General features: G+C 41.4%; 1 protein-coding gene across 1 annotated transcript in view; it reads left to right on the plus strand.

Moving 5' to 3' along the window:
• The first annotated feature begins 4,174 nt into the window (after positions 1 to 4,174).
• NKX2-8 (NK2 homeobox 8) overlaps positions 4,175 to 22,528 on the plus strand; it is a 54,829-nt gene continuing 36,475 nt past the window's right edge. Inside the window, exon 1 of the mRNA XM_083510254.1 lies at positions 4,175 to 4,723. The gene's annotated coding sequence lies outside the window, so the exon portion shown is untranslated. The remainder of the gene's footprint in view (positions 4,724 to 22,528) is intronic.

Raw genomic sequence — 22,528 nt, forward strand, 5'->3', positions numbered from 1 at the left:
ATCAAGAGACTTTTGAACCATGACCGCTGGCGTGAATACCTATTTGGATCTGGAAGAAGGCAGACAGAAGATGACTGGATAGGAATAAAAATAATAATACTAGTACTAATAATTGCACTATTATTAACCAGAAACCAATGCACGTACGGAAAAAGAGAATTGTGATAACAGAGCAGCCTTTTCAGCGATCTGACTTTTTATTTTTTAAGGAAAGTAATTTTTTTCTCCATTCTCCTCTGCAACGGACTTCTGGGTAGAAATCATAAGCGTGGGTGGCCTTAAAAAAAACACCCCATCGTGGAGACAGGAAAAAACACAGACACACCAAAGTTTCACAGCGGAATCCCATGCATGTGTACTCAGAAGTAAGCCCCACTGAAGTCAAGGGAGTTTATTTCTGTGCAGACATGTATAGGCTTGCACTTGGAGTAATGTAATCCTATATTTACCAGAGAGTAAGCCTCGTTGAACTTACTTCTGAGTAGACATGCATAGGATTGCAGTGTAACTGGTGCGCTCAGTCCGGCTAATGAATGGCTCGTCTACCCTGGCATCCAGCGGGCAATCGGTAGCAGCCAATGAGAAGCCCGCAAGCATGTCCCGAGTTCTGCACCCACCCACCCGCTTGTGATTTCCAGCAACTTGTATACAGAGGCATAATGGTAATCCCATTCTGCAGAGCAGCTTTTAGGATGGGCAGGCGTGAGTGTGCGCATGCGCGAGTTCTTTTCTTTGGTTCTCGTCTTGTTCCCTGGATGACTACGGGCCGGTCCACACCTTAGCTTATTGTGCATTGTGAACCCATTGTACCTCCTTAAATTCCCCTTGGCCACGAGGCCTTGTCCAACTAGGCTGATTCAAGTCCATAGCTGTCAACTTTTCCCTTTTCTTGCGAGGAATCCTATTCGGAATAATGGAATTTCCCTTTAAAAAAGGGAAACGTTGACAGCTATGTTCAAGTCAAGGCTGCACTGTTCCTGCCTAGGATAAACTCACGCGAGGACAGGGCAATTAGGGCAAGATCCGGCCAAGCAGAAGTCTTTTTATCTGGGAGCAAGTCCCACACAACTCACTAGGGCTGTGGGTGATGATGGGACTGCATTGCATATTCAATCCTATTTCGGGTTTCAGGATTTAATATGCTTGTCTTTGGCTGGATCATGTCCAATGCTTTCTTGGACAGTTGCTTGCGAGCAATATGAGCCGGGCACAACGGGGATTTAAACAGAAAGGCTCTGAGATGGGAAGCCTGGAGGCCATTCACCTTCTTTTCAAAAAGTAAGCCCTGAACGATTTTAAAGGGACGTTTTCGTGGGAGTGTGTGTCTCTTTATAGCCGGGGAAAGGACTCCGTGTCCCTCTAGAGCAGGGTTTCCCAAACATGGGTCTCCAGTTCTTTTTGGATTACATCTCCCATCATCCATGAGTCAGGGATGATGGGAGATGTAGTCCAAAAAGAACTGGAGACCCCAGTTTGGGAAACCCTGCTCTTGAGGTTGCTGGACTCCAACCCCCACCAACCCCAGCCAGGTTGGGCTCAGGGATGATGGACACTGTAGTCCCAACACCCCTGGAGAGCCACAGGTTTCCTAGCTCTGCTTTAAAGAAGGCTGGATGTCGTCTTCCCATCGGGTTGTGATTTAAGAATTGCGGAGACTTAATGGTTTGCTTTGCTTGCGCGAAGAAAGAAAACCCGCCCCTCTGGAAAGGCATTATTGCCACTCTATGGCGCATAGGACTAGCTCTCTTAACTTCAAACGTGCAAAGTAAAGCAAACATCTCAGCCAAACTGAAGGCTCTCCACTCAGTCAGCATGAATATGAGATTTTAAACGACCCCGTTCCCTCGGCTCTAATTAGCAACCACGGCAGGACATTGGCCAGTAGCTCGTCGCATCTTTTGATGCCAAAACGGACTTCCTTCCAAGCGTTAGAGTTTGAGGCCGTCGCCTTCACGCCTTGCTCGTGATGCTGTCAAAAGGAGCTGTCTGTCCGCCGTCGGAAGCAGAGCACTCGGTAACTTAGACGGGTCTTAACTCTTAACGACCCTAGGAGCAAGCGAGCTAACTCTTGCCTTTGTTTAAATATGGAGGAGGCCCCCCCCCCGGTTTTTTCTTTTAAAACGAAAGCATCTCTTCTCTTCTGGATGCTATACCCTTTTTAAACTGGGGGGCGGGGGGGGGGGCGGGAGGGGAGGCGATACCACAAAACCTGCTTTTGAATTTCCTACTTTCTTCCTCTTGCTAAATAAAAGATCAACGGGCTGCGGCGCCCTCTTGCGGTCGCATAACTGTCATAACACCCCGCTTTTCATGGAAACTAAGTGCTGCCGGCTGTAAGGAGCAGCTGGATCTGCGAGCGCCGGTCAACCGTCTTTCCATCCTGAGAATGGTGAAGGGCGATCGTAGCAGAGGCTGGCGATGCAGCTCCGAGGAGCTGAAACTCAGAGGGGACACACATTTACGAACCTAATCATCTCCCACCTTCTCTCTTCTCTCTACTCTGGAGCACGCGAATTGATAATAGAAATATGAGTGACCAGCTTCTGCCAGTGGCCATTTCTGGCAGTAATCTCAGAGGGAAGGACTTGTAAGAGTGCGTGTTTTCTGGGTGGGAGCGTCACAAATTTCCTTTTACAGGTGAAACTCAGAAAATTAGAATATCGTGGAAAAGTTCGTTTATTTCAGTAATTCAACTTAAAAGGTGAAACTAATATATGAGATAGACTCATGACATGCAAAGCGAGATATGTCGAGCCTTTATTTGTTATAATTGTGATGATCGAGGCTTACAGCTGATGAAAACCCCAAATTAACAATCTCAGAAAATGAAATCAGCAAAACAAGGATTGCAAATAGAGCAATATTGGACCTCTGAGAAGTAGAAGCATGCATATGTACTCAGTACTTGGTTTGGGCCCCTTTTGCATCAATTACTGCCTCAATGCAGTGTGGCATGGATGCTATCAGCCTGTGGCACTGCTGAGGTGTTATGGAAGACCAGGATGCTTCAATTGTAGCCTTCAGCTCTTCTGCATTGCTTGGTCTCGTGTCTCTCATCTTTCTCTTGGCAATGCCCCATAGATTCTCTATGGGGTTCAGGTCAGGCGACTTTGCTGGCCAATCAAGCACAGTAATCCCATGGGCATTGATCCAGGTTTTGGTACTTTTGGCAGTGTGGGCAGGTGCCAAAGTCCTGCTGGAAAATGAAGTCAGCATCCCCATGAAGCTCGTCTGCAGAAGGAAGCATGAAGTGCTCCAAAATCTCCTGGTAGATGATTGTGTTGACCCTGGACTTAATGAAGCACAGTGGACCAACACCAGCTGATGACATGGCTTCCCAAATCTCTTTTCTGATGAGAGTAGCTTTTGCATCTCATTTGGAAACCAAGGACCCAGAGTCTGGAGGAAGAATGGGGAGGGACACAATGCCAGATGCTTGAAGTCCAGTGTGACGTTTCCAAAGTCTATGTTGATTTGGGGAGCCATGTCATCAGCTGGTGTTGGTCCACCATACCTGCCTTCTAGCTGCATGGCTGCTTCGTCTTCTTCCTTAGTCTCAGCGTTGCCCTCACATTCTCAGGCATGGCGAGGAAAGGTGCATGAAGGCTCATCCATCAGCTCAGCTACTGGGATCTGGGATGAACTCCTGACCAGTGTGGTTTTTAGAGTGATCGAAATGCCACGTGGACTGTCAAATCCTCAGAAGCGTGACAAAATTTAAGTAAATTAACAAAGGCAGCCTTATCATGAAACATGTGACAAAGTCACGTTGGACATCAACACCTTGAACATGTGATTTTTCCCCTGCAACATGTGCCATGTTGCCCCGGTACATCCTGCTGCACACATGCAGCTTAACAAAACAGAGTTCTAGTCAACCACAGATGAATTTTTACATCAGGTGTAACTGAAACATACAAGGACACTCTTACAAGAAAACGTTCCACGCTTCGGGTGATGAACACAGATGTTCATACATTTCAAGAAAATGGGTTCTAGTCAACGATCATTCTACCCAGAGTAGACCTGTTGAAATGGAGAGGCATGACTAACTTAAGTCCATTAATTTCAATGGGTATACCACATTCAGTGGGTATAACTCGCGTTTCTTTCTCTTCCGTTCCAAGCTCTAGAATGAGAAATTAAGCCTTCGACCCTGCTCTGTCGGAAATCAAGCCTATATCGGGAGAAACTGGCAACTCTCCCAGGCACCCGGCTTGGTCTCCTGTTGACCTCCCTGGCTGCATTCCCCAGCAAGATCCAGGCTAGGTCACGATAGGCGATTCTTCCCAAACGTGGGAAGAACACACCCCCTCCCTCCTGCTCCCCCGGCAGGGAAAAGGAGATAGACAGAAACGTATTTACATGCTTTTATTTCTGTCTTTGCAGCATTACAGAAAACATGACTGCTCTCTTCAAACTCCAGCAGTCAAGTGACAAAGACTTCCTGTACTTCCTGTACAAGAGCAAGAGGAAGAGCTCATATTACACTCTGAGCTAATTCCGGTGCATTGCCCTGTGAATTGACTGTCCCTCTGTTTCCCACGGAACAGTCCCAACATTCCATCATGTGGTGTTTTCAAGCTAGCAGTTTCCAGCTGCATTGCATCCATATCGTAGCAGTCATCACAGCAAGGAAGCAACACATCTTCAGAGAAAACCTGAGTGCTGACTTGAAATAATTAAACCTAATGGGAGCTACTCCATTGATGGAATATCTCAGGTAAGCAGAAACTAACTCCATTGCATATTAAACTGTTACATAACTGTTACATAAAGAGGTCTTCTGGATTCATTGATAGCTTCGAACCACCACTATCTAACTACAGTTCTTTCCTTCCACCATTCACATTATCATATGCGTGTTTATTTGGAAGTAATGTTACACTGTGTCTGGTAATGATTACTCTCTGGTAAGTGTGCCTAGGAATGCAACTTTAGTTGCTGATCTATACCTGGAAAACCCTCTGCTCTGTTGAGGGAGAGGGGCCATGGTTTATTTATTTACTATGTCTGATCTCCCCCTTTCTAAACCCATATTTTAGGTACTAAAATCTAAGATTTTGGGGTACTTTACATCTAAGATTTAAAGGATTATTTAGAATCATAGAATTGGAAGGGACCCTTAGGATCATATAGTCCAGCCCCCTACAATGCAGAAATATGCAGCTGGATCAAACCTGCAACCTTGGCGTTATCAGCAACATGCTCTAACCAACTGAGCTGGTAAACTGGTTTCTTCTTGATTATCCATCACAGAAAATAATTCAGTCACCTTCAGGATAAGGTCTCCATAGGTCAGTAGCAAAGGAAAGGTTTACTACTTCTAACAGAAACATGATGTATATGTTTGGTGCAAAGCTCTTGGTTATTTAGGATAAGAGGAAAAAATATATAAGGAATTGTCCCAGTTACTACCACCCCATCGAAATTATTATCAGGTTGCCTTTGGTATCAGCAAGTACCTAATGTAAACCCCTGTAATATAAAAAAAGATGCACTGCGGATTAATGAATCTTATGAAATATATTTGTTGCCTGCTTCAGATGTAGCCCTGATAATTCAAACTGAACTCTGTTTACAAAATTATGGTACTCTTGATGGTCCCAGTGCCACCAGTGTGAAAGGCTAAACTCAGGTCCATAGCCAGATTATTTATGGTGAGGCCCAAGCAAACACTGTAAGGTGAGAAGTGTTATAGGTCTGTGTGGAACAGTAAGCACTCTGGTATGTTTAATGGTGTATGGTCTATTAAATCATTTTAATAACATTTACATTTTAATAAAATGTAAAAAATGCCAACTGTTTGTCAGTCAGCCTATTACCTTTAGCACTACATAACCCTAGAGAACTGGGAGTAGCTTTATTTCTTCCTAACTGAGCAATTGCAGATGTCCCTTTATTTCTCTTTAAGAAGAGATCAGGGCTTGTAATGGATATAATGGAAAACCATGGCTTCCTCCAACAAAAAATGAACTGCAGTGAGCCTTAGACTCACAGGTTTCCCTTCTCCACTCCTCCTCTTTTGGTTCAGTGAGTAGGAGATTAAAAACTTTTATTTTTAATTTAAGTTAGCCACGGTTCTTTATGCTGTCTGAACTCAAGGAACAGTGGTTTGTTTAAACTCCTGTGGTGGGTAAAAGAAGTAGGAAGTGAACATGTTTTCAGGATGCAACTCTTAAGATGAATATACATTCCTCTTTACAAAAGCCTTTCATCTGAACAGGACAACAGCTCCCACAAGCTTCTCCTCTCCCCTCCCTGAATTCAAAACCTGCTCTTCATGAAATGTCAAGAACCATCTCGGAATCCAATACACAAAGCAGGCACAATTAGAGTAGTGATGCTTCTGAATACCAGCTACTGGAAACCAGAGAAGGGGAGAGTGCTCTTGAACTCAAATCCGGTTTGTGGGTTTCCTACAAGCATTTGGTTACCCACTGTGAGAACAGGATGCTGGACCAGATGGGCCATTGACTTGATCCTGCACGCTCTTCTTATGGTGTAGTGGTTAAGAGCGGTGGACTCGTAATCTGGTGAACCGGGTTCGCGTCTCCGCTCCTCCACATGCAGCTGCTGGGTGATCTTGGGCCAGTCACACTTCTTTGAAGTCTCACAGCCCCACTCACCTCACAGAGTGTTTGTTGTGGGGGAGGAAGGGAAAGGAGAAAGTTAGCCGCTTTGAGACTCCTTCAGGTAGTTATAAAGCAGGATATCAAATCCAAACTCCTCTTCTTCTTCTTCTTTGAATGGAATCATGCCCCAAATCTACTCCTACTTCCTCCTGCACAGCTTCTACTACAGGGTTGCCAAGTACTAATCTGGAGGATGATACTGTCAAATGTATTTAATCACCAAATGAAGCTGCAGCTGCCCTGGCTCCCAACTTTTTATTCCATCATTCCAGCCATTGCCTATTGCTCCAGCCAGCAGGACAGGTTAAACTAGATATGGTGTTTGCCTTTGGACACTGAGTGACAGAGGGAGCGGCAAAATAAGGAGAATGAAACCCACAGAATGATTAGTTGCAGTGTGTGTGTGTGTGTGTGTGTGTGTGTGTGTGTGTAAAACATTCTGTAATGCTCAAAGCATTCAGACCTGACCCTGTCTGATGGTAGGAGACAAGGCTGTCATATAAGCCCAGACTGCCTGCCTGAGGTCAATTTTTTTGTCTGCTTCATAGCAGTAAAAAGCTGTGTTTTTCAAAAGTAGCACCGAACAGCTGCAACAGGCAGTATTAAAGAGAGAGATTTCACAATGAGATTCCTGAGCATGGCTTACCCAGACTTCAAGAGCAAGCAAAAATGTAATACACATTCAAAATAAATCTCTGTATGATATTTGGTGGTTTTTCATCTAACAGCAAATCTCACTTTGTAATATTTCCATTTGGAATACCTATCCTGATAGATCCTCCTGTTCTCCAGAAATGTGAGCTTCTGACTCATCTAGGCATTAACTCTGTGAGGTATGATTCAGGTGGAGAATGCCATTGTATGGTTTAGTTACTAGGTGGCTCTGGACATAGTTGTATCTGGGTGGAGTCACGGCTTTCCTATTGCTGTTCTCTTTGTGTTTACAAGAGCCAATAAAGTTCTTGTTAAGCTTCCTCATGAGTATGTCCTCCATGCCTTCTGGTACCCGGCAATGTGTAAGCCAGCTCTTCCCTGGGGCTTGGCAATGCAAATGTGAGAAGTAGACTATGATACTGGCCCCACCAAAATAATCAATTTCATTCATATGTTACCAGAATTGTGGAAACACACATTGACTCTCATGCTTGTGCAGGGAATGTATGTTTTGGCCTAGCTCCAGCAGCAACTCAACAAGTAAGCTCCTTTTAGAACAGGGAGGGGGAACCAAATCTTGTGGGACTCCAACTCCCATGATCCTTGACCATTGATCATCCTGGCTGGAGATGATAGGAGTTGGAGTCCACCAACTTCCAGAAGGCACATATTCCCCACTCTATCTCTAAAACTTGTATTTCTCAGTAATACCTGACTCAGGAGTGGCCATGCGTAACTTGGGCCGATGTCCAGATGCTGTAATGGGTTGGAGGAGGGCCAATTAATTGAGATGGAAGCCTGATCATATGGAGACTCTGTGTGTGAGGGGTTTCTGAGTCTGCAAATTTGAAAATGTGCATGTTCTGGATAGGGTTGCCCTCCCTCTTAAACAACAGGTAGAGTTTGGGGGTGTTCCTGAATTCATCATGGTCACTAGAGGTCCAGGTGTTGTCAGTGGCAAGGAACACTTACATCCAGATTTGATTGGTATGTTAAATCCAGATTGCTAGACTACTATAATGCTCTCTACATGGGGTTGCAATTAAAGATAGTTCAGAGACTTCAAATGATACAGAATGCAGCCACTAGGATGCTTGTGGTAGCCAAACGTTCAGAACATATAACTCCAATTTCTGCAACCTATTTATTTCCCTGCCTATTTCTTTATGGGCTCAATATGAAGTACTGGTATTGATATTAAAATTACTAAATAGTTTGGGACCAGGTTAACTGAAGGTTATCTGACACTTGCCCACATGCCAACCTGGTCAAGCCCCAAGAACAGCTTCTGGGGCCCTGCTTGCAGGCCCACTGTCAAGATCCATCAGACTGTTGACAAGAGACAGGGCCTTTTTACTCATGGCCCCATATATTTATAATTATTTTAGAAAAGCAGAACATATGGCCACTGCTTTGTTGGTTTTTAAACATACTTTCAAACTTGTTTCAAACTGTTTTCTATTAAAAGTGCTGTGAGTTGGGTTTTAAACTGCTGTTGCTTTTAGTTTTGCAACTGGATTCTTTTATTTAAATTTTGTTTTATGATCTTAATTTTCTTATGTAAGTCACATTAGGAGGCTTGTCCTGAAAGGCAGCACATAAGTACAGTACTGGAAATAAACGACTAAGGTTGCAATCCTAACCCTACTTACCCTAGGAGCAAGACCCTTACATTCAATAGGACATACTTCTGAGCAGACATGGTTAGGATTGTGGTGTAAATAACTAAATAAAAGTACCACTCTTGATAATTATGGTTGTAAATAACTGCTTTCATTTCTGACACCTCAAGCTTAAATTTTTATTTTATCACTCTGGCGGTTGTTGCTGTCATCGGTTACAAGAGTTTAGTGTGCAATATTTTGACAGCACAGTGAAGGAAAATGTTGTCAAACTTTGACACCTTTCTCCCTGTTAGATCCAAAAACCTTTGATTGCATTTAATGTAGCTATAAATCTTCTGAAATACTTACATGTCTCTTTTATGATGTGGGTAAACTGTGAGGTAGGAGCAGAGTGGCTGATAACCTTCTGGAAAAGACACATGTTTACGTGAATATTTTCTTTTTCATAATTAACAATGTGGAAACACATTAAAAGGCAGAAATATTTTCTCAAAATAAAGTAATTACTCTCCCCAGCTGATTGATTTTAATGATGAAAAAAAACCCCTATTAACACAAATATACATTTTCAAATATAACAAACCAAGCATAGAAAAGCAAGAAAATAAAAGGTGGATTTGGGGGGGTGGGGTGAATTTTTTTTTTGCCTTGGAAAAATCTTACTCACTTAGAAAAATATGTCCCATAGCTGTTGACCTTTAGCTCCATAAATCTAGGTCTGATCGGGTCATTTGGTGTATAATTATCGCAATCTGAAAGTAAGCTAAAATATTAGTATATAAGCTGCTTAGTGTCGTAGTACTGTACACATTTGCTGGGCAATTAAAGCAGAAATATAGTGCATTCCTAATTCCTGCTCCATGCTACTGAAGGAGCTTAGGATGGCGACCATTTGTTCAGTTTCACCAGTGGGGAGGGCTTGGCTGTGTTGTGACTACTCCTCACTGTCCCCAACAGAGTGGAAATCTACCACTATTTTGGGACAAGGCGAGGTGACAATAGCTTTGAATCCACTGGAGCCAAAGTCTAGAAGATGTCCTATGGACCCTGATCCTTGGGGCCCTCTGTTGCGCCAGTCTGGAGCCGGCACAGAAAAAAGGGGAGAACTCTGTGCCTTTCCTTCCTCCCTGATCCAGTTTTTTTAAAAAGCAGATCTTCTAACTGCACAAATTTTAGCCCCCGAGTTCGTACCATTAGACTGCTCTAATAAAAAATTACTTCTTTACTTACAAGTAAATGCCTCTGTGCTTTGATCTTGGCCAGGAGCCTGGATCATAGAATCATAGAATCATAGAATCATAGTTTTGGAAGAGACCACAAGGGCCATCGAGTCCAACCCCCTGCCAAGCAGGAAACACCATCAGAGCACTCCTGACATATGGTTGTCAAGCCTCTGCTTAAAGACCTCCAAAGAAGGAGACCCCACCACACTCCTTGGCAGCAAATTCCACTGTCGAACAGCTCTTACTGTCAGGAAGTTCTTCCTAATGTTTAGGTGGAATCTTCTTTCTTGTAGTTTGAATCCATTGCTCCGTGTCCGCTTCTCTGGAGCAGCAGAAAACAACCTTTCTCCCTCCTCTATGTGACATCCTTATAAAGAGGAAACGCACATGGCATACAAAGCAGTCACATCAGAATACGGATTCCAATAGCTAGAGTTAGATACAGACAAGAGCAACAGAGAAATAACATATGGAACAATTCCATTTGTTAAATATATCTTAAGGCGACCTTTATTTCATGTGTCTGCTTTGCAAGTAAGACTCTGTTTTGTATATGTGCTGCCGAAGAGAGCACGTAAGACTCTGTTTTGCAAGTATTCACATGTGGACTGCATGTAAATCCGAACTGTTATTTTATTTTTCTGTTGACTTCTTGAAACATGGAAAAGGCTAATTATTAACTGGTTACTAGTCAGCATGTTTTTTGATACTTGACTTCCTTATGAAAATACAAGCCTTTATGAGTTAATAGCCACATAGTGAGCAACCAAATTGCAAACAAATGATTACCAAACCACAGAGACCAGTCTTTTCAAAAGAAGAAATACTTGAAGCCTGGTGGTAAAATATGTAAAAGGAAGTTCTTTGTGACACCCACTGTTAGCTAACAAGCAAATCCTGTAGGAGCTGCCATGCTAAATGAAAATAGTTTCCTTTACACTGTAGTTCTAATTACATTTACTTGGAAGTTAATTCCATAAGCAACACTGTTTACATTGGAGGTGGCTGTGTGCAATATGGTACAATGCCCTTCCAAAAATTATATTTTAAAATATTTTTAAGCTGCCTTATAGGACAATGCCCCCTGAAGGTTCTAATTGGATAAAAGGTGGGTGGAGGTAGTAGTAGTAGTAATAATAATAATAATAATAATAATAATAATAATAATAATGCCTGACAACACCCTTGAACAATAATCAACATTTAATTATCAATCAGTCAACACTGAAAAACAAAGTAAAGCTTAACCAGCAGATTAAAAACTCTGAAACAGCGGCCCAAAGAAAATAGTCCTAATTAAAAAACAGTTCAGACAGTTGGGCCTTCCATTCCAGACCTTCTGAAACATGCATAGGCAAACTTGGCACTCCAGATGTTTTGGGACTACAACTCCCATCATCCCTAGCTAACAGGACCAGTGGTCAGGGATGATGGGAATTGTAGTCCCAAAACATCTGGAGGGCCAAGTTTGCCTATGCATGTTCTGAAATATCTCTTGCGATTATATAATTTATGTTCTGATACATAAAGTCTGCACATAGATATACATAATCTGCATAATATACATAATTTGATAGGGTGTACTCATCAAATGTAGAAAACTAGCAATGTAGAAAACTGGGAACCACATGGAATTGGTATAATAATTTTTTCCCCATGCTGCAGTTGATTGGATCTTAGATAAAGATGCTACGACATAAGTATATCTTAGATTTTAAGCATGAAATCAGTTATTCAGACAGTTTATCAGGTACTTGCTTTTTTAAAAAAACAAAGAAGCCTGAGATTTGTTTTGTGTGTGTTTATTATTTAAAATGTTGTTACAGTAAGAGAAGGAATCAGTAAAGTCTGAGCATATGTTTCTTTGCCCTTTTGATGTTTCTGTTTCAACGTGAGAGATGTGTAACTGTGTCTGCGCGTTATTACCAAACAACAGAGCAGAACTCATTGTGAACTTGCCAAATGAAACATTTGTAGCGCAAATATAATAGGAACTGGGTGACTGACTGCTGGATTTTACCTGCTGCACTGGAACTGTGAAGTCTGGTTTTGCCATCAGAATGAGATCCGTCATCTGGCAGTGATTAGCTGCATGACTACTTTTGGGTTGCTATTCTGGTTGGTTCTTTTGACTAACAAGCAAGTAATGGTCTGGAGCAAGGCTTTGCCACCATCAAGTAAACAGGTAATTGGGCTGCAGATTTCAAAACCAGAGGGGAAGCATAGATTTGAACCGAGTCAAAAACGTGCGATTAGTTCATCTGCATTGGCTGCTTTTACAAGCTTCTAGGGGAAAACCAAAAACTGCTCTCTCTCTCTGCCTTTCCTTTCTGCTTGGCATGCAGAGAACACAGCTCAGATCATGTCCATTAAAAGTGGGTTTTCTGGCTTGGATAGGACGATCAGTTCTAAATGACTAATACTTTTACTCCCAGCTGCTGGCTCTTATGATTCCCTTGTGCATCACTCCTCCTGTGGATCAGCCACTCTAGTTTGGTGAGCTGCATGGCATGAACGGCTTCAAGAAAATTATTCTTAGTCTGGTTTCTATTCTGTTGTTTTTTAAAGTGGGGGACTAGTGATCTTGGGCCCAACACAAAAGACCCAGGACTCAGGAGCTCTTGGACAACTGTTTATCACACCCTGTTGGAATTCATCCCGTGGCTAGTGTTAAAAGAAAAAACTGCTCCTTTTCCCTTGTGGGGTACCCAAGAGCCCATATAGAGTCCTTAAGTAGGTAGGAGAAAATAACAGAGGCCAACCAGAGAATATTGAGAAGCAAAGCAGCTAGTAAGCCTGATCTTTATTAAACTGTTGCAACAGGGTCCTCACTCACCACATGCAGGAGGGTGAAGGAACCCAGAACAATGGTGTGCAAGCCCTTATACAGTGGTAAATCGCAAGATGAATGCCTCGCAAGACGGAAAACTCGCAAGACGAAAAAACTCGCAGAACGAATTAATTTCGTCTTGCGAGGCACCACTGTATAGACTTTTAAAACTGCCCACTCTGTAGCTCAAGACCACCCCCCAAAACATCATACATACATCACAGGAGGAGGCAGTCTACGACAGAAATCCTGTCTGCCAGGATATCTGTTAATGGTCACTGATTGCTTTACCTGGGCAGCCTGGCCATTCGTTTTGGTGGCAAATACTTCAATTCCTGAATCCAGGTCACAGGCTCACCCTATTCATACACAAATATGCCCGTAAGACAGGTAAGCAAAAGACAATGGAGAGGCTTTCCCATTTCCTTCCTCCCTGCAGAGAAATATTTGAGGTCAATTTGGGAGAGTCAAAATGGATCGGGAGGGTCAAAATGGCTTCAGGATTGTTCTCCTGTATTTATTTCAGACACGTTGTTTATATACAGTGGTACCTCGCAAGACGAATGCCTCGCAAGACAAAAAACTCGCTAGACGAAAGGTTTTTCCGTTTTCAATTTGCCTCGCAAGACGAATTTCCCTATGGGCTTGCTTCGCAAGACGAAAACGTCTTGCGACTTTGTTAAACCATTAAAACCGTGCTTCGCAAGACGAAAAATTCGCTAGACGGCAAAACTTGCGGAACGAATTAATTTCGTCTTGCGAGGCACCACTGTACTTATGTATGTGTTTGCCTTGTAAATTTATGAACATTTAATTTATATATTTGAAATCTTAAATTCTTATAGCACTAGGATGAAATATGTTGCCAAATCCATAACTGGAGACTACATTTATCAGGAGGGCCAAAAAAATGCCAAAAAATTGTTGCAAGCTTTTGAGTTCTCAGTAACTCTTCATAAGGCAAGACAATACACAAAGTGGACAGAAGATTAAAACATTTTTTTAAAAAAAAAAAGTACAAAATTGGGCTGCATGTCATGTTGTAGCCATGAGGTCATCTTGTAAATGCAGTTGCAAGATGAAGATTACAGGCTGAATAAGTCCCTCCCAGGCGCTACAGATATAAAGTTAGACACCTAGGATTCTGTGATAAAGAAACGACTGATCCCCATATCTGAGAAATTCAAGTCTAGGTTGTAACAGAGATCTATGGCTATAGATGAAACATATACAGTATTTCACTTTCTAATGCAATATAAGTTATACTGTGTGTGTGTTTGCACCTAGATGGATTTTCTGGCTAGATAGGTAGTTAGATATAAGATCTGTTTCTTCAGCACAGAAGAATCTCTGCATTGCTATTCTCAGTCAGCTTGATTTTTACAAATCTTTACACATTTAATGACCATTCAGACTTACATGCCCTTCTGTTCTGCACATTTTATGGGTTCACTTCACAGAAAAGCCACATAGTTATTGAACAGAGTCTTCATGAATCAATCTGCTAGTGTGCAATTCAAGTTGCAGTAAAACAAGCCTCCTTCATATGTTAACAATTGTGGGTTTGATGCATAAAAGCATGACACATTGCTTGCATTCGTTTCCTAAGTATTTTATTCCCATTGAGTTCACCTACAATAAAACTTCATTTCACTCTGAAATTCATTAAGCTCTTGTTTCTCTCCAAAAGCTATTTTCTAGCAGGGAAGAGTTTCCTGCTTAAAATGTGGAAATGCTCCCCCCCCCCGCCCCATTTCAAAGGATCAGCAAGGTATATGAGTGAAATGTCTCCTAATTTAAATCTCGTCTTGTCTAGGTTCTCAGTCCAATATTCTAGGAATAGAGAGATGGGTCTAATGTTATTCTTGGGAATAAACATGCACACCAGTCTACAGTGGTACCTTGGTTTAATAACAGCTTAATTTATGAACAACTTGGATTAAGAACGTTGTAAACTCAGAAGTAGGTGTTTTGGTTTGTGAACTTTGCCTTGGAAGCAGAACATGTTCCACTTCCTGTTGAGTGTGTTCCATTGGTAAATTGAGTCCCTTGCTGCTATGAGAAAGCACACCTTGGTTTAAGAACACTTTGGTTTAAGAGCGGACTTCCGGAACGGATTAAGTTCATAAACCAAGGTACTGTACTGTGTCTGTCTAAAGAAGAATATAATTTAATCTAATGATAACTAGGATAGGGAAGTTAAAACTATGCACTTAGCATTTGATCCATAGCTATGGTTCAGGTGAATCCAAAAGGTCCCAGACAATGCATTAAAAAATGAGCAGCTGTTTGCTGAGACAAAGGAAATCAGGATACACATCTTCACACTCGTGCAATACCAGGAACCTGCAATGATCAAAATGAACTCTAGCGCTCTGAGCTACCAGTAGGATAGTGAAAAAGGTTATAATCATCACCATCATTTGTATGCCACTTTCCACAAAACTGTGCCCAAAGCGGCTCACAACATTTACTACTACTACTACTACTACTACTACTACTACTACTACTATTATTAAACTGCACTATACCCAGAGGTCTCAGGGCGGTTCACATATCAAATGCATGTTAATAAATGTGGCAATTCAAAAACATATCGGGGAAAATAAAATTATATATATAATGTCAATAAATACAGAAAATAAATCCATGCAATATCACGTAAAACATTATATAATATAATACAAATAAACTAACTTAATTTAACATCTTAGAATGAAGCAGGAGAGAGAATAATGCCCATCACAGAAATCAAATGGTAACATACATAGCTGGGAAGGCCCATTGTCCCCAAAGGACGTTCCACAGAAGCTCACCAAAATTAGCTTACATGCATTGGGTAGTAGCTGTGCCTCTCACTAGGTCACTGAATAAATGCACCATTGAAAGGCAGCAGCAAGAAAACTGGTCAGGCAACAAGAAAGATTTGGGGCATGTCATAGATACAAATATGAAGCAGATGAAACACAAATCAGTACAGTGATGTTGAACACACTGAAGTTACGAACTGAAAAGGTTTGTGCACCCAGGACAGAAATGTGTGCGTGAATTTTGCTTTGCTGATGGTGGTCCTGTAGCAGTTGCTCTTGCTGTAGAAGCAAGATACTTTCGAAACTGAACTAATGAAGAGGCAAGGCTTTTTACAAAACAAACAACTTGTCTCCTCAGCAATGGGACCTGCTCGAACTATGCTTGTGATGCTACTGCCCAATGCATACTGATTGTGATCTACCTATATGCACAACATGAACTATATGGAAAGGTCTGTTAATGAAACTCACATGTCCCAACCTTGATTCTCCTTGTTGTTGTTGTTTAGTCGTGTCTGTCTTCGTGACCCCATGGACCAGAGCACGCCAGGCACTCCTGTCTTCCACTGCCTCCCGCAGTTTGGTCAGACTCATGCTGGTAGCTTCAAGAACACTGTCCAACCATCTAGTCCTCTGTCGTCCCCTTCTCCTTGTGCCCTCCATCTTTCCCAACTTCAGAGTCTTTTTCAGGGAGTCTTCTCTTCTCATGAGGTGGCCAAAGTATTGGAGTCTCAGCTTCAGAATCTGTCCTTCCAGTGAGCAAGAGGAAGAGTTTGGACTTGATATCCCGCCTTTCACTCCCCTTAAGGAGTCTCAAAGCAGCTAATAATATCTTTTCCCTTCCTCCCCCACAACAAACACTCTGTGAGGTGAATGAGGCTGAGAGACTTCAGAGAAGTGTGACTAGCCCAAAGTCACCTAGCATGTGGGGGAGTGGGGAAGCGAACCTGGTTCACCAGATTACGAGTCCACCGCTCTTAACCACTACACCATGCTGGCTCCCTACATTTAGTCAAATCATGTAGCCTTTTGATATTGTAGCTATGGCATCCAGACCCTTTCAAAGTGCCACAACTGGTATTTCAGACTGCATGAATGTACACACAAGCACACCCCCACACCCCGACACATATGTATAGACAGTGTTCTGTTTCAGAACAACTATATGATCTATTCTAAAACAAAAACATTTTGCTTCAGTTTGCCAATGAGAATGAAACATTTTGGGCAATTTTTTTCTGACAAAGTTTGAACAGTTTGTTATGAAATTTATGAGGAACCATATTTTCCATTAAGAAAGTGTTTTCAGTCTTGTATTTCAGTCTATCACACACAAGTGTAAGAAATAAAGCACAGCTCATTTGAAGATTACGGAAGTCTGTATTGGCATTGCTTTTCACCATTTAATAATTTACATCATTGGAAATGGTGAGAAAATACTCTGATTTATTCTACTTCATATTTTTCCTAAGGCCAGAGGCTAAATGAGGTAGAATACCAAGGTGTAAGCAGAAGCAGGGAATTGCATTAGGCCACAAGGGCTGATCTCACACTCTTGATGTCTAGAGGTTCATTTTTTCTATATTTTAAGGGAAAAGAACACAAACATATTTTCTATACAATTTATTTTTCAAAAATGTGGTGAAAACATACCTACAGGGCTCAATTAACATGCCGTGGGTAAACATTCATACAAAACACACGCTCACACACCTGTCTGAAGGCTTTCATGTGGCAACCTGAGTACCTGGTTTGAAAAAGAAAAATGGAAGATTTAATTGATTAAGACATGGGCTGGATTTAGCCACAGGCAGAATATATTTGGTAAGGAAATGGGACCATGTGTGGAAACACAAGTTGTCACAAGCTGATCATGCCAAGAAATTTCATGAGAGCTTTTGGGAAGGGGGGGGGATGGAATTCATTTATTCAAAAGATGACTGACTCCCAGCATATTTCCTGAAAACACTTTTTTTGTATAATTTTGTATTTTTAAATGAGTATGTTGGGATTGCTTTGTAAACAAAATGAAGGGTATATCATTATTAGTAAATTATATTACCATGTTCTACCATGACACCATTACCCCACTCTTTCCAAAGAGTGCCCTTTTAAATGTGTGGCAAAGGGGGGAATTATTGGGTTGTTTTTGTTTTTATTATGGATTTTGTGTTTTTTATATTGTAATTTTATGTTGTGAACAGCTCTGAAATCTACAGGTATATGGCAGTATACAAATAGTAATGGTAGTGGTGGTAGCAGTAGCAGCAGCAGCAATAATAATAATAATAATAATAATAATAATAATAATAATAATAATTATTATTATTTCCAGTGTAACTCAAGACGGCTTACAGAGTATTGCAATTGTTGGGATGTAACTCAGCCTGCACTGGAGGCTGATGTGCCTGTATGCAAAAGAGTAGATAAAAGAGAGGAACTTCCCAGTTTCCTAGACTGTCCTTTGAGGTATGCCGACCTTTCCTCAGATGCTAGACTGATACTCTTAGGGACACATCCAAACCATCCATTTAAAACACTCTTATACCACCTTAAAGTCATAGCTCCTCCCAAAGAATCCAGGGAACTGTAGTTTGTTAAGGGTGCTGAGAGTGTTTAAGGAGACTGTTAACGAACTACAGTTCCCAGGTTTCCAAACCCTCCAAGTGTCCCTATTTTCCAGGGATGCCCCTGAGAGAGAGAAGCTGTCCCGGTTTCTGATTTGATCCTGGAATGTCCCACTTTTCCTTAGGATGTCCCTATTGTCACTGAAGAAATGTTGGAGGGTATGGTGTTATCCAACCCCTAAGCCATCTGAAGGCAATCCTGTATAGGGAAGGTTTTTTAATGTTTAAAGTTTAATGATGTTTTTATATATGTTGGAAGCTGCCCAGAGTGACTGGGGCAGCCCAGTAAGATGTGTGGAGTAAAAGTAAATGTAAAGGTACCCCTGACTGTTAGGTCTGGTTGCGGACGACACTACGTTGCGGTGCTCATCTCACTTTACTGTCCGAGGGAGCCAACATTTGCCCACAGACAGTTTTTCTGGGTCATGTGGCCAGCATGACTAAGCCGCTTCTGGTGAACCAGAGCAGCACACGGAAACACCATTTACCTTCCCGCTGGAGTGGTACCTATTTATCTACTTGCAATTGATGTGCTTTCGAACTGCTAGGTGTGCAGGAGCTGGGACCAAACAAGCGCTCACCCCATCACGGGGATTTGAACTGCCAACCTTCTGATCAGCAAGCCCTAGGCTCTGTGGTTTAGACCACATCATGTTTACAAGTGACAGATTTTGGGGTTCTGTTGAAGGGCAGTAATTTATATGTGTATGTGTGCATGCGTGCCATGATGGTGGTTGAGTTTCTGTCTCAGATACAAGAAGTGTCTTGGGACCCCATTGCTTTTTATTTCAGTCCTGGAGGTCCTGCTGAACATGATTAGAAAGGACCAGTTGGTTAAAGGTATACAAGTCGGAGCTAAACAGTATAAATTGAGAGCATATGCAGATGATCTAGTGCTAACATTACAAGAGCCAGAATCCAGTACCAAAAGGGTCCTAGACTTAATTCAAGAATTTGGTCAGGTAGCAGGATTTAAACTGAACAAGTCAAAAACTAAGGTCTTAGAGAAAAATTTAACTGTAATTGAAAAAGAGAGGTTTCAGAATGAGACAGGTTTGACTGTGGTCAAGAAAGTGAAATATTTGGGGATTAATATGACAGCCAAAAATGTGAATTTATTCAAAGATAATTATGAGAAATGTTGGACAGAAGTTTAAAAAGATTTAGAAATTTGGTCAAAATTGAAGCTTTCGTTGCTAGGCCGTATTGCTGCGATAAAAATGAATGTATTGCCTAGAATGTTGTTTTTGTTTCAAACATTGCAAATTGTGGACAAGATGGACTGTTTCAAGAAGTGGCAGAGAGACATTTCTAGATTTGTCTGGCAGGGCAAGAAGCCCAGAATATAATTTAAGATACTAACTGACGCAAAGGAAAGAGGTGGATTTGCCCTGCCAGACTTTAAGCTTTATTATGAATCAGCAGCTTTCTGCTGGTTGAAAGAGTGGCTACTTCTTGAAAACACAGACATTTTGGATTTAGAAGGTTTTAACAATGTATTTGGATGGCATGCATTCTTGTGGTATGATAAGGTCAAAGCACATAAAGCATTTAAAAATCATATTGTTAGGAAAGCACTGTTTAATGTCTGGATAAGATATAAGGATTTATTGGAAAATAAAACCCCAAGGTGACTGTCACCGATGGAAGCGAAAGCTCTGAAAAGGCTCAATATGGAGGCCAAATGGGAGAAATATTGGGAAATTTTGGAACAAGAAGGAGATAGACTAAAATTGCAGAGTTTTGAAAAACTAAAAAACCAAGTGAGAGATTGGCTTCATTATTATCAGATAATGGAGACATATAATTTGGATAAGAAAATTGGCTTCCAGGTGGAAAAGTAAAAATTAGAAACAGAACTGTTAGAACCCAAAACTAAGAATTTGTCAAGAATGTATAACTTGCTGTTGAAATGGAATACTCAGGATGAAACGGTGAAATCTGCTATGATTAAATGGGCACAAGACGTTGGACATAATATTATGTTTGCTGACTGGGAACAGTTGTGGACCACCGGTTTGAAATTTACGGCATGTAATGCCTTAAGGGAGAATATTATGAAAATGATTTATAGGTGGTACATGACCCCAGTCAAGCTTGCAAAAATTTATCATTTGCCCGATAACAAATGTTGGAAATGTTAAGAAACTGAAGGTACATTCTTTCACCTTTGATGGGCGTGCCCAAAGATTAAGGCTTTCTGGGAAATGATATATAATGAACTGAAAAAGGTATTTAAATATACCTTTCTGAAGAAACCAGAGGCCTTTCTCCTGGGCATGGTCGGCCAATTGGTGCCAAAGAAAGACAGAACATTTTTTATGTACGCAACAACGGCAGTAAGAATACTTATTGCAAAGTTTTGGAAGACACAAGATCTACCCACCTTGGAAGAATGGCAGATGAAGGTGATAGACTACATGGGACTGGCAGAAATGACCTGCAGAATCTGAAACCAGGGAAGAGAGACGGCGGAAGAAGATTGGAAGAAATTTAAGGACTATCTCGGGAAATATTACAAAATTAGTGAATGTTAAATTGATGTTGGATAGAATCTAAGTGGTTATCAGCTGTAATGATTTAGATAATTGGGGGGGAGAGAAAGAAAGGTGTAAAATTTAAGTGAAAATTAAGGGTGAGGATTTGCTGAATGAATAATTTGAATTGGAATACAAAAAGGGGAGGTATGAGGAGGTCCGAGAAATAAGTTAAAAGAAAATAAGTGAATGAAATTACACGTGTTGTTAATTTTTGTATTTTTGTTTTTTGTCTTTTTTGTATAAATTTTGAAAAGTTAATAAATATATTTATAAAAAAAAGAAGTGTCTTGGGACATCATTATTTACATTTAATCTTGCGCACTTTCACATTCTGTATGCCAAATCACTGGATCTGAATATCTTCCTAACAATTTCATCCATGTGTTTGAATGGGGCTTCCTTCTCAGTGGGTGAGTGTGAAGGGCACAGGCAGGGAGGAACACATTTACCTGGGATGATGTCCCTTTACACTGAGTAAGTCTTACTTCTGAGTAGGAGTGCCTGAGACTGAGTTGTTAGTTGTGTTAGTGGGTAAGGAATGCTGGTTAGATTTTCTTTTATTAACCTTGGGGTCCCTTTGTGAGACACCCTTCTGAAACACATAATGTGCTCATCTCTGTCTGTGAATGTAGCTAGAGCAATGACCTGCATCACTGTCATTATGGAATGGCATGTTCCCTATTTTCATTGGAGAAATGTTGGAGGGGAGGGGATTCTTTGGGAGAAGCCATGACTCATAAAGTGTTGTAAGTGTGTTTTAAGTCTGACCAAACTGTGGGAAGCAGTGGAAGACAGGAGTGCCTGGGGTGCTCTGGTCCATGGGGTCACGAAGAGTCGGACACGACTAAATGACTAAACAACAACAACAAGCACTCACTGATAGCCTTATCCTCCATGAATTTGTATGTTTCCTTTTTAAAACCATGTGGATTGGTGGCCATCTTGTTGCACTAAATTCTAAGTTAAGTATGTGCTGTGTGAAGAAGGACTTTTTTCTGTCCTGAGTCTCTACAGCTTTACTGGATTATTCCAGGTTCAGTATTATGAAAGGTGGAGACAAGCACAGCTCTACCCACTTTGTTCCATACTATACATGATTTTATAAACTTCTGTCATGTACTCACTTTATTTAACACATCACCACCACCTAACATCCTCTGGTATGAATAGTGAAGCATAGCAGCTTCCTGGGGTGGGGACTGATAATAATCAGGGTCACAGCACATGGCCAGGGGACGGGGCTTTACCCTGATTAAAATGGCTACTTTGAAGCTGCTATTCTCATTGAAAGGAAATCCATCGCCAGTACCAACAGGGGATTTTCTCTGATTGCAAATGGCAGCTTCAAATGAACCATCAACATCAGGACCACTTAAACTCCTATTTCCACGCATGCTGCAATCCCAATAATTTGCAGCCCTCCCCCCCATGCCCCCCCGCTGCTATTTGCCTCTTAAATAACGTGCATGCTAAATGTAAAGTTGCTTTTCACATCATGTTTACAAGTGACAGATTTTGGGGTTCTGTTGAAGGGCAGTAATTTATATGTGTATGAGTGCATGCGTGCCATCATGAGGGTTGAGT

The sequence above is a fragment of the Podarcis liolepis genome (genome assembly GCF_965112155.1).
Source record: "Podarcis liolepis genome assembly, chromosome: 1".
In the NCBI taxonomy this organism is placed as follows: domain Eukaryota; kingdom Metazoa; phylum Chordata; class Lepidosauria; order Squamata; family Lacertidae; genus Podarcis; species Podarcis liolepis.